Source organism: Camelus ferus, chromosome 12 (assembly GCF_009834535.1).
Source record: "Camelus ferus isolate YT-003-E chromosome 12, BCGSAC_Cfer_1.0, whole genome shotgun sequence".
In the NCBI taxonomy this organism is placed as follows: domain Eukaryota; kingdom Metazoa; phylum Chordata; class Mammalia; order Artiodactyla; family Camelidae; genus Camelus; species Camelus ferus.
Window position 1 is genome coordinate 58,033,606 of NC_045707.1, and position 11,637 is coordinate 58,045,242.

The following is an 11,637-nucleotide window of genomic DNA, read 5'->3' on the forward strand; positions in this document are numbered from 1 at the left end:
ATGGTATTTTTTACAGAAATAGAAAAAACAATTCTAAAATTTACATGAAAAAACAAAAGACTGTGAATAGACAAATCAATCTTGAAAAAGAAAAACAAAGCTGTGGTATCATATTTTCTGATTTCAAAATATATTACAAAACTAAAATAATCAAAGCAGTATGGTACAATACCATATTAAAACATAAAATCAACGATTTTATAGATATAACATCAAAAACAAGGCAACAAAAACAACATTAAACAAGTGGTACTACATCAAACTTAAAAGTTTCTGCACATCAGAGAGAACAATTAAAAGGCAACCTATAGAATGGGAGAAAATAGTTGCAAATCCTACAAATGATAAGGGATTAATCTCTAAAATATATTAGGAACTCTTACAACTCAATAGCAAAAAAAAAAAAAACCTTAATAATCTGATTTAAAAATGAAATAAAGACTTGAATAGACATTTCTCTAAAGAAGATATACAAAAGGCCAATGGATATATGAAAAAATGCCCAACATCACTAACCATCAGGGAAATTCAAATCAAAACCACAATTAAATATCACCTCACACCTGTTAGAATGATTATTAAAAAAAAAAAAAGACAAGAGGTGTTGACTAGGATATAGAGAAACTGAAACCCTTGAACATTGTTGGTGAGAATGCAAGATGATGCCACTGCTATGGAAAACAGTATGGAGATTTCTCAAAAACTTAAAAATAGAACTACATATGACCCAGCATCCCACTTGTAAGTATCAATCCAACAGAACTGAAATGAGGTTCACCAAAAGATATTAACACTTTGTTTCACGTGTACTCACAATAGCCAAAATGGGGAAGCAAACTAAATGTTCACCAACAGACGAATGGATAAATAAAGTGTGGCACATACATACAGTAGAATACTCTTCCACCTTAAAAAAAAAAAAGAAGAAGAAGAAGAAGGAAATTCTGCAATATGCAACATGAATGAATCTTGAGAACATTATGTTAAGAAAAATAAGACAATCATTGAAAGAGAAACATTGAATACTTCCACTTATCTAAGGTAGCTAAAATTATCAAATTCATAAAATCAAATTGTGGAATGGTGGTTGCCAGGGGCTGAAGAGAGGAGGAAATAGGGAATTACTAATCAATGGGGATAAAGTTTCAGTGAAGTAACATAAATAAGCTCTAGAGGTCTGCTGCACAACACTGAACCTGGAGTCAACAGTGATAAAGAGTACAGTTAAAAAACTGGCTAAGAGGGTAGATCTTCTATTAAGTAATCCTCTCACAGTAAAATAAAATACAATATAAAATAAAACTGATCTTTGATTACAGATAGTTCAAAAAGTACCACTATGGACCAGAGATCAGCTAATTTTTTCTGCCAAGAGTGAAAGAGTAAACAGATGGGCTTTTCAGGCCAATCAGTGTCTAATACAACTACATAACTCTACCCTCTTAGCTGAAAACAGTCACAGACAATACACAGACAATAAATGTGGCTGTGTTTCAATAAAACTTTATAATCAAAAACAGATGGAAGGCCAGATTTGATCCACAGGCCGTAGTTTGCCAACCCCTGTTACAGGCCATGAACTCCCAGGGAGTAGCTGTCTCATTTACTTTATTCTTCATTGTCTCCCCAGTCCCTAAAACATTCCTCACAGAACAGGTACACAATAAACATGCGTTGAACAGATGAACAGTCTACTTTCTGATGCAGGCACAGCAGATCTTGCTTGAATTGACATACAGGTCATATGTCCAGGGCCACCAATGCTATGAATGACCATGATGAGGATGTTACCTGACTACTGTTAACCAGGTTAAAAACACAGATGTTTCAGGGATCAAATATAGTCTGGAAAGCAAAGGCAATCACCATTGCTTGAAAGAAGAAAGGAAGAGGGTACTGGCACCTGGAAGTATGTTTTTTTGTTTGTTTTTGTTTACTTTTTTTTAACTGAAGTATACTTGATTTACAATGTTGTATTAGTTTCTGGTGTACAGCATAGTGATTCAGTTATACACATATGTATTCTTTTTCATTATAGGTCATTACAAGCTATTGAATATAGTTCTCTGTGCTATACAGTAGGACCTTGTTTATCTATTCTGTATATAGTAGTTTGTATCTGCTAGCCCCAAACTCTTAATTTATCCCTCTCCCCCAACCCTTTCCCCTTTGGTAACCATAAGTTTGTTTCCTATGTCTGTGAGTCTCTTTCTGTTTAGTAAATAAGTTTATTTGTGTCTCTTTATTTAGACTTCACATATAAGTGAGATCATATGGTACTTTCCTTTCTCTTTCTGTCTTACTTCACCTAAAATGATAATCTCCAAGTCCATCCATGTTGCAGCAAATGGCAGTATTTCATTCTTTTTCATGGCTGAGTAGTATTCCAGTGTGTGTGTGTGTGTGTGTGTGTGTGTGTGTGTGTGTGTACCACAAATTCTTCATGCAGTCATCTGTTGATGAACATTCAGTTTGCTTCTATATTTTGGCAATTGTACAAGAATGCTGCTATGAACATTGAGGTAAATGTACCTTTTTGAATTAGAGTTTCCTCCAGATATGTTTACAGTTGGGATTGCTGGATCATATCATAAGTCTATTTTTAGTTTTTTGAAGAATCTCCATACTGTTTTCCATAATGTTGTACCAAAAATTCCCACAACTGTGTAGGAGGGTTCCCTTTTATTCACACCCCCCCCCAGCATTTATCATTTGTGGAATTTTTAGTGGTGCTCATTCTGACTGGTGTGAGGTGATAACTTCATTGTTGTTTTGGTTTGCATTTCTCTGATAACTAGAGATATTGAGCATCTTTCCATGGCACTTGGTAGTATTTTAAGGAAGTTGTGAAAGTTTCGGAAGGATGATAGGGGAAGCTAAAAGGAGTGTTTGACACATTGCACACTGAGGTTGGAGAGCATGAGTGAGAAGTGGCAATGACCTAGAGGGCAACAGTGTCTTCTAACAAGGCCCTGAGCTTAGTCTTCCAAGTAGCTTAGCCTAGAAGGAAGACTGTTGAATAGATTCATGTCCCTTTCCTCTTTAAAAACCTCAGGAGTGTGAAGGAGACCACAAGTTTTTCAAGGCACCTCTAAGCCCACTGAGTAGACACTGAGAGCAAGGCTCACAATCACGAGTTGAAAAAAATTTAAGGACAAGAAATTATCATTGAAATTAAACAGCAGCAGACACGTCCAAGGAATAATGTGGGAATCTGATCCCTTTCTGAATCTTGTGGTAGATGAAAGTGTGAAGACCACATCCAGGGGAAACAGAACAGTATTGGAGTGGGGAAAATACAAGGAAAGAGTATCACATTAGAAGCCTAGGAAAGAGAATAAATAATGTCCGTGTTCTGCAGAGAATCAACTGCTCCACATGTCCCATCTCTAAAGGGCCTCTTTCATTGTGAATAAAAATCAGGTTGTGTACATTTGTCATATAATTTTTTTTGAATTTTTTTTAAAAAGCCGAAACCCTTATAACTGCCAAGATCAGGTCCAAAATCCTCTGACTGACACAGAAATCCTTCAAGATTTGGTCCCAATCTACCTTCCTCGCCACTTCATGCCAAGAACCTCTTCTCCAGTATGTACTGTTCCCAGAGCCACATCAGGCCACTTCCTTTTAGCCTCATCATGCCTGGTGATTCCACATCTCGTCATCTTTCCTCTAGTTATTCTCCACCCTGCAGTCTTTCTCTTCCTCTCCATCCAGCAAATTCTTGACCCCTTCAGAGACATACACTGTGAAGCCTTCATGGCTCACTAACCCAGATAGTTTGTCTCTCATTCCACTGCTCTGCCCTTACATTCTCTCCCAATTATTCATTTGCATGTCTGCCTTCACACTGAAACAGGGAGCTCCTTGAAAGCCAGTTTTAATATTCTGGTGCTTAAGCAGAACTGGCAAAAATGCAAATAGCCCATGATGCTGCATTTAAAGCAATTAGAGCAGCATTTTGTCCTGCATTCTCTCTTGCTACCCTAATTTTCTTCCTGCACTTATCCCTTCCCAGCTGAACCTTCTATTTTGCTCTTCTCAGACCCAAATGCAAGAGAAAACATCTCTATGCAAAGTTGATAAACTTTTCTGTAAGAAGGGCCAAATAATTGTGTCCATTGTGTTTTTAAATTATTGAATACCCACACTCACAAAGACCTTTTAGAGGACTTTTCAATCCCATGTGCATTTTCAGGGAAGTGTATCTAATATGTTTCTATTAGTTAATGTACATTTAACGTATCAATGTAATGTGCTTTGAGTCATTATATTCCAAATAGAATGCATTGTCTTAGGAAGCACAACAATCTACTTTTCTCTATTAACAGGGTGTTGTTTTTACCAACTGAAACTTGACACATAATAATATTAATTAAAACAAAATTCTCGTTTCTTCAAAATAAAGTTTCCATATGAACATAATGGAATTCAGGATCTTTGGGTTAGCACCATCAGGGGGCTACAATGGAACCTGACCTTGACTTTCTTTCCTTCCTTCCTTCCTTTCTTTCTTCTATCCTTCCTCCCTCTCTCCCTCATTTTCTCTTTCTCTCTCCCTCCATCCCTTTCCTTTTCTTTCTTTTTCCTTCTTCCTCCCTTTCTTTCTTTTTCCCTATTTGCTATATTATGAAACAGTTTGATATCATAATATTTTCATTTTATCAAAATAAAAAATATTTTTCTAGTCATTTGAGGTTACATGGAACACCCTTAAAAGACGTAGCACCAAAATGAAACAGTTTGAATGCTGCAGTTAAATAAACATCCTTCTGAACATAACCTTTTGATCTTTTATTTCATAATAAATCTGGAAGTAGATTCATTCTTCCCAAATTTTTCTTACTTAGAACAGTTATAAAGGTACAAATTTTCCTTTTGTGGCCCCTCAAACAAAATGACAGCTGTGACAAGTGATACTAATTTTCAAACAGACATGCTTAGACAACTATCTCCTCAAGAAAATACTATGTTGGACATGGAGAAAGATGACAAAAAGTTAGTTTTGTATATCTGGAGAACCCACTAGAGGTGGCCCAGCTCTCAGCAGGGAAATGAAGGAGGGGCTCAGCTGTGATAATAGACTCATCCATGGGAGTGGGACAGACTGGCTCCCAACTCAGCCACAGGTGTTGGGAGGAGGCCCTGTGAGAGAACAATACTCAGTATCTAAAACATCGCAACAAACAATGGGGGTAGCCTAGGAAAGTCCTCCTGCAGGTGGACTTTACAAGGAATTAGGAACACTCTTAACCATGAAATGCCAAATGACTATAGATGAGTCCTCCAGAAGTTCACAAAAAAGCTGAGAGCCATTAAGTTATGTCAGCAATACCAATGAGATCAGACAATTGATGCTGTCATAATCTAAGTCTCTAGGACCAAGCAAGATTTAAGGCTACGCATCAGAATTTCAGGGACCAGTTCCATACAGTGACTCAGGCCCCACATGTCAAGGTGGGTGTCCCCTTATTAGAACTGAGGCACCAAAGCAGAAACCAATTTAGAAGCAAAAATCATGATGCTGCATCACAGAGTTCTGTAGATTACTGCTACCTCTTCTCAATATTGGTCCTGAAGGTTAAGGTGAGGTTGACTATGCTTTGGGGTTCACATGTAATCAGTAGTGTGGAGGAATGTACTGTAGAATCCAACAAAAAAGACTCAGAATTGGTCCCTGACCTCACGGCTTATGCTGCAAGAACTGAGAGAGGGAAGGGGGAGATGGTCCCCAAGAGGAAACACGAGTTACTGTTGGACCACAGGAAGAGTTCACGGATATCAAGTTGGCAAAAACAAAAACTGTCCCCAACTGTGAGATTCAACACAATGCTGTTGTCTAGTGAATAAAGAGTAGGAAAATGATGGTATATATTCTGAGAGATTTAAGCTATAGAGCCATCCCAAACCATTAACTTCTGTGGGATTCGTGTGATTTCAGTGTATTGGACAGGACTAAAGCCTTCACCATTTGCTGAAAGTTCTAAGTGCTCTTTGGACCGATGATTGAGTCTCATATGTGAATACAGTAATGAACTTTGCTCTCTTAATTTTCTTCTCTGTCTCTCTCTCTCTCTCTCTGGCTATTGAAATCTAGAATTCTAAAGCTATAAGCACATGCTTACCCCTTATAGTATACATATAGCAAGTGCTTCAAGAACTTACGACTATTCTTTCTAGTACTGCAAGGTCAATTCAGCTAATTAGTGACACACTAAAGAGACAAGGAGAGAAATACTATTTGAGATCAAACTCATAGCTATTGCCCATCTAGCCCAGGAGAAGGGAATGGGTTGATTCTATGATAGCAACCACCCAAATCTAGAAATATGATCCCCAAATAATCCCCAGCTTCCATTTACAGTAATTATGGGTTTTCAGCATGAGCCAAGGGTACTTTTTTTTTTTTCCCCAAAATCATGCCTTTTCTAACAACGAGGTAAGACCCATAAGTGGGTTATAAAATCATTTCGGTGGGTGGGACTAGATTTTTTTAGATTTTTTAATTAAACAGAAAAGAATAAAATAGAACTGAAGAGTAGAGAAGATAAGTAAACAGAAGAAAGAAAACTTGTTTTAGGGGTGTGTGTGTGTGTGTGTGTGTGTGTGTGTGTGTGTGCTGGGTTCCTACATAAAACACATTCTTTTCCTGAGAATTACAGTTTGAAAAATATAGTCACAGACATCGATATGGATATAAATACAGAGATATATAAAAGAAATAGCTGGCAAACTCCCCCCAAAATACTATCACCCACCCCATGGAAGGCTGTAATATTCTCCACTGTAATATTCATGGGCATCTACAAAAATACAATTATAATAAAAATGACTACTTTTGACAAGACCAGGGATAACTAGAAGTTAAAACATAAAAACAGGTTACTTAAAGTTTGAAAGGTAAACGTCAAACTTAAACTTAACTTCTCAAATCTTAATTTTCTCATGTTAAAAAAAAAACAGGGATAATTCAAAGAATGTCTAAGTTCTGAAAATACTTGATTCAATTCAATTCAATTATATTCTATTCTTGTTCTGCAAACTCCAAATCTGAGTATTGTCATTCACTTTCGTCCAATTCTAACGTCAAACATTTTTCGTACAAAACGTGTATGGTGTCTCTTTTATTTTGTTTCTTTTTTCCACTAGAGAATGAATTCCCATTCAACAAAAAAAAAAAAAAGCAGAAGAAAGAAAATCACTTTTAGGCCTAGCATTTAAAACAAACAGTGAGGATTTTCCTAAGCAGCATAAATTATCCAATACTTTCAGAGAGATTTACTTTAAACTCTAAGATAAGGACAAGTTTAGAGATTACGTTATACGGGGTTTTCTGTTTGACTTATTTTAGATCTTTGAATTATGCAGAGCTATACAAATGCACTCGCTGATAAAATGAAGAGCAAATCAGTACAACATTGCAGTGTCAGCCTTTGTGTTGGCAGAAATGCCCACTGATATTTTGGAGTGGGGGTGAACACTGGAATTCCTTTTAAACAGAATATCAGCTGCATAATTCTCCTCTGATCTCACACCCACTTGTGCCGATCTTCCTTTTTCTCTGTCCAGGCCCAGGGTGGAAAGAGATCAGAACACAGTTCTTCCAGGGAGGCAGTCTGATCCTCCACTCCCATTCTGCTCAAACTCCAGTTCAAAGATAGAAATGAAATCCAAGCAGGGTGTGGTTACACTTGTGGGATGTGAGTTTGGCCAGAGCCCGCGTATTGTTATCTCATCTGTTCTGTCCCCTCCCTGAGTTCTCAAAGTCCTATCTCTGATTCATTCTTTCTCAACTCTCTGAACCTTGAACGGAAAGAACTGCATTTCAGACCTGGAGCAGAGTGACCAGTAGCATCTAAACCCAAATCCTTGCTGTGGTCCCTCTGGGGCTTCATCGTCGGTCCTCGGCCTGTAAAGGTGACCTCCTCTCCTACAACCCTCCCCTTCCCTGCACTGCCCTTCTCGGGAGCCTCGGACACACCCAGCATGCTCCTGCCACACATGCTGTTGCCTCTGCCTACAAAGCTCCTCCCTTCAGTTTCTGCATGGCCTCATTCAGATCTCTTTGGCCTCATTCTGATCTCTGCTGTACCACTGAATCTAGAACTTCCCTGACCCCGTCACTCTGTATCCCGTGTACCTCTCTCTGTTTTTCTTCACAGCACTTAAGTGCTTCACTTGATTTCTTCCGTTACAAACATGGGCAAACATAAAGTCAGAGGCACCTAAGTCGGTATCCTGTCTCTGCCTTTGCTCTGATCTTGGATAAATTACATACTTGTATCCCTTTGATTCCATTTACTTATTGGTACAAATGAATTGCTGTATGGGTCAAATGGAATTAAATGTAAAAGCTCTGAACTCAATGCTTTGTTATATTAGAATTCAAGTTTCAGAAGGTCAAGGATTTTGTAGGTGTAAGGTAGTATTTTAACCCCACCAGAACAGGACTGAGAATTGGTTTAATAAACATATTTTGAAGGAAGGAAAAGAGAGAGGGAGGGAAGGAGAGAGGGAGACACAGAGGGAAGGAAGGAAGGAGAAAGGGCAGTTATGTGCTCAATTTAAATTGTGATCATTGTTATTCATTTTTTTCCACCAAAGTGGCTCTGAAATGCTTCTACGGAATAATATATTTATAAGAAATAAATATGCATCTAAATTTTCCTAATGCACAAGAGGTCCTCAGCTTCCTTCTCACCATCTGGTTCCTGAAAGTTATTTAGTCCTTATTTCTAATGACGTCTGAAAACAAGAAAATAAGGTAAAACGTGAGAAGTAACATCTTGAAGCTAAGACAGCAGTGACACCGGTCAGACAGGCAATAGTTGAGACCCTGAGTCCAGAGAGGCCTGCTGAAGTGAGATGGCTAATCTAGCTGATGGTCTGTAACTAGGAAGGTCTCTGGACATTCTGGACTTTGCAGGAAATTTTGCATGTTCTTTCCATGGGAGACCAGCAAGCAAAGGCCAGAATCAAAGGCATCTGTCAACAGGTAACAGGCAAAAGTCCAGGGAAGCATCAAGTCAATGTCATGGATGTGTAACAGTGGTCCTCCAGCTAACTGTGAGCTCCACAAGGGCAGGGGCCTAGCCAATTCCTGAGTAGAGTATTGTACATCCTCAATGATTATTTATTGAGTGAGTAAATTATAAGTCAAGGAAGATCATTTTTCAGTTGAAGGTAACAGCCCCAACACAAGTTCTCTTAAACAAAAAACAATATAACTAAGCAGGCCAGGTTTCAATTTGACCGCAGAAGCAAGGGAATGCCAGGCTCAAATATAAACATTAGGATATGGTCTCTCCAGCTTTTGCTTTGGATGACTTTCATTTGCCAACCACCAGCACGTCCCAGGGCTACACGCTTTCTTAGTCACAACCATCAGGAAAACTCACAGGCAGGAATTGCCTGTGCTTGGGACATACACCATTTTTTGAGCCAATCACTGGAGCACTGCAGTTAAGGGAATACAAAGTGCTGATTGTCTGAAACCTCTTGGAGAATAGCATAGGGTAAGCTTCAGAGTAACTGCCTGTGCTGACAGAAAAGACGGGAGGTGGGTACAATTCATTAAAGGGAAATCTGGTTAAGGTCATTTCTGAGCAGAAGTGTGAGTGAATCCAGACTTTGCAAACAACAAATGTCAACACTGAGGCAGCAGGCCCAGGCATGAGGGAGTCACCCTGAATCAGCACAGTTCTGCAGCAGGGACCCAAGAACGAGGGCTAGAATAGCCTCCAGTCCCTGGGAGCATTGAGGCAATGCCATAGGACTTGGAGTGCAGCTTGGGTTAACCATAGAAGTGTGACTCAGTCATGAGCCAGCGTGACTAGGAACTGTTACTAAAACCAAAGGGAAGAGCAAAACTGTAGGTGAAGTTAAAGTGGGACCAGCCTCAAGACTGATTTGATATCAAGCTCTCAGATGCTTCCTTTGAATGAGAACATGGTTGGCTTTGGTGAAGCCGAGGTGGTAGTAGCATTCAGTGATGAATTAGAGGATGAAGGAATATTTAGGATGTTGGATGTAGAATGATCAGGGTGATAATAAGGTTCAGACTCTCCCCATGTGGACTCATTTATTATCCTCTTATTCCACTAGGTCTTAAAAGTCCGCTCCAGTAATAACTTTATTCAATCCTTAGTTTTTATGACATTTGTTTGATATTGTTTTTATGACAGTAAATAAAGTAAAACATGAGAAGTAACATGCTAAAGCTAGGCTAGCACTTTAACTTTAAGCATGCTTCAGACTCAAACTGAGTATTGGACATGTCTCCAATGATGGGCCGCAGATACCCCTGCTTCCCACTTCATCTCCCATTTCTCCTTGCCCCAACAAATACAGTATTTTCCTCCAAAACTGGTTTTTCTCCTATACTTCTAACCTCAATTAATAGCAACTTTATTTAAGCCAGAAACCTGTTCATCATCTCTGTCTTTCTCTGTCTATGCATGTGTGTATGTTCATATCTATCTACCTCTACCTCCATTTCTTCTCCTGTCAAATCAGTCATCAAATCCTGCCTCTTATATTTCCTTCATATTGCTCGATTCCAACACACCACTAAACTGTTGCCCTGATTCAGATCCTTATCATCTTTTGTGTAGGGTACTTCAGTTGTCCCCAAACTGGATTCCCTAACTTGAGGTGAACATTCCTGAAAACCATAGTCCATATAGTTTCTCTGTGTTCCCATAGCACGCTGTGCCTGCTTTCTACTTAACATTTACAATATCATATTGTGATTATGGTTTTATGTGTCTGTCCCCCTTACAAGATACTAAATTTCTCAAATGTGAGAGTTCATCTTTGAATCCTCAATACCTAAAACAGTGTCTACAGAAGTGGACCAAGTCATTGATTGTTTATATACTTAAAGGCAAGACTAGATCAATAAGTACTTCCAACTCTCTGCTAATCAATCATACAGCCACAAACAAAACATCAATAGTGCCTTGTTTGGGGATAACTGGGTAAAGAGTTTTTCCTTGGCGCTTGTAGTGCAATGGGCCAGACTTTTTCTGAATTAGTAGACAAAATTCTATTTTATTGGAATCTTCTGATTAGACTACCTGATTTACTTTCATCAGCAATTTGCAGATGCAGTGGCTTGAGGTTCTGAAATATGCATTTTACATACATGAAGATGAAAAAAACCCTCCAAACTTGGGCTGTCTCCCTTAATTATAATTATAGACAGCCTACTTTGCATCATCATTCTGAAGAAGATCCAGAATATCTTTCACATCAATTTGAAAACTCTATCATAATAGTCTAGCCTCACGTAAGTAATCAAGAAAACTCCAAGTAAACAGGAACATAGCACTCTTATTATGAGCAGACAATGAACTTTCTTCTGAATTTATGAATTAATATACTTAGTTATGTGTAATAACTTTGGCTCACCTACTTAAATGATGCTTTGATTATGTAAGTTAATGAAATTTTTAATCATGTTTCTAGGTTACCATGTGTGTTTATCTTTGTTTTGATTGTGATATTGGACCTGCTTTAACTATTCAGACAAGAGATATTACATAATATGTTTATAGGTATGTGTTTATAGTAAAATTGCTTAGATGAATCTGTGATAGGCTCTGATCCTTCTAATGAGAATTTTTTAATGTGTCT

The 11,637-nt window shown here is 38.3% G+C and overlaps 1 pseudogene; it reads left to right on the top strand.

The window, feature by feature from the left end:
• Positions 1-652: 652 nt before the first annotated feature.
• LOC116667785 lies at positions 653-3,341 on the top strand (annotated as a pseudogene).
• The last annotated feature ends 8,296 nt before the right edge of the window (positions 3,342-11,637 follow it).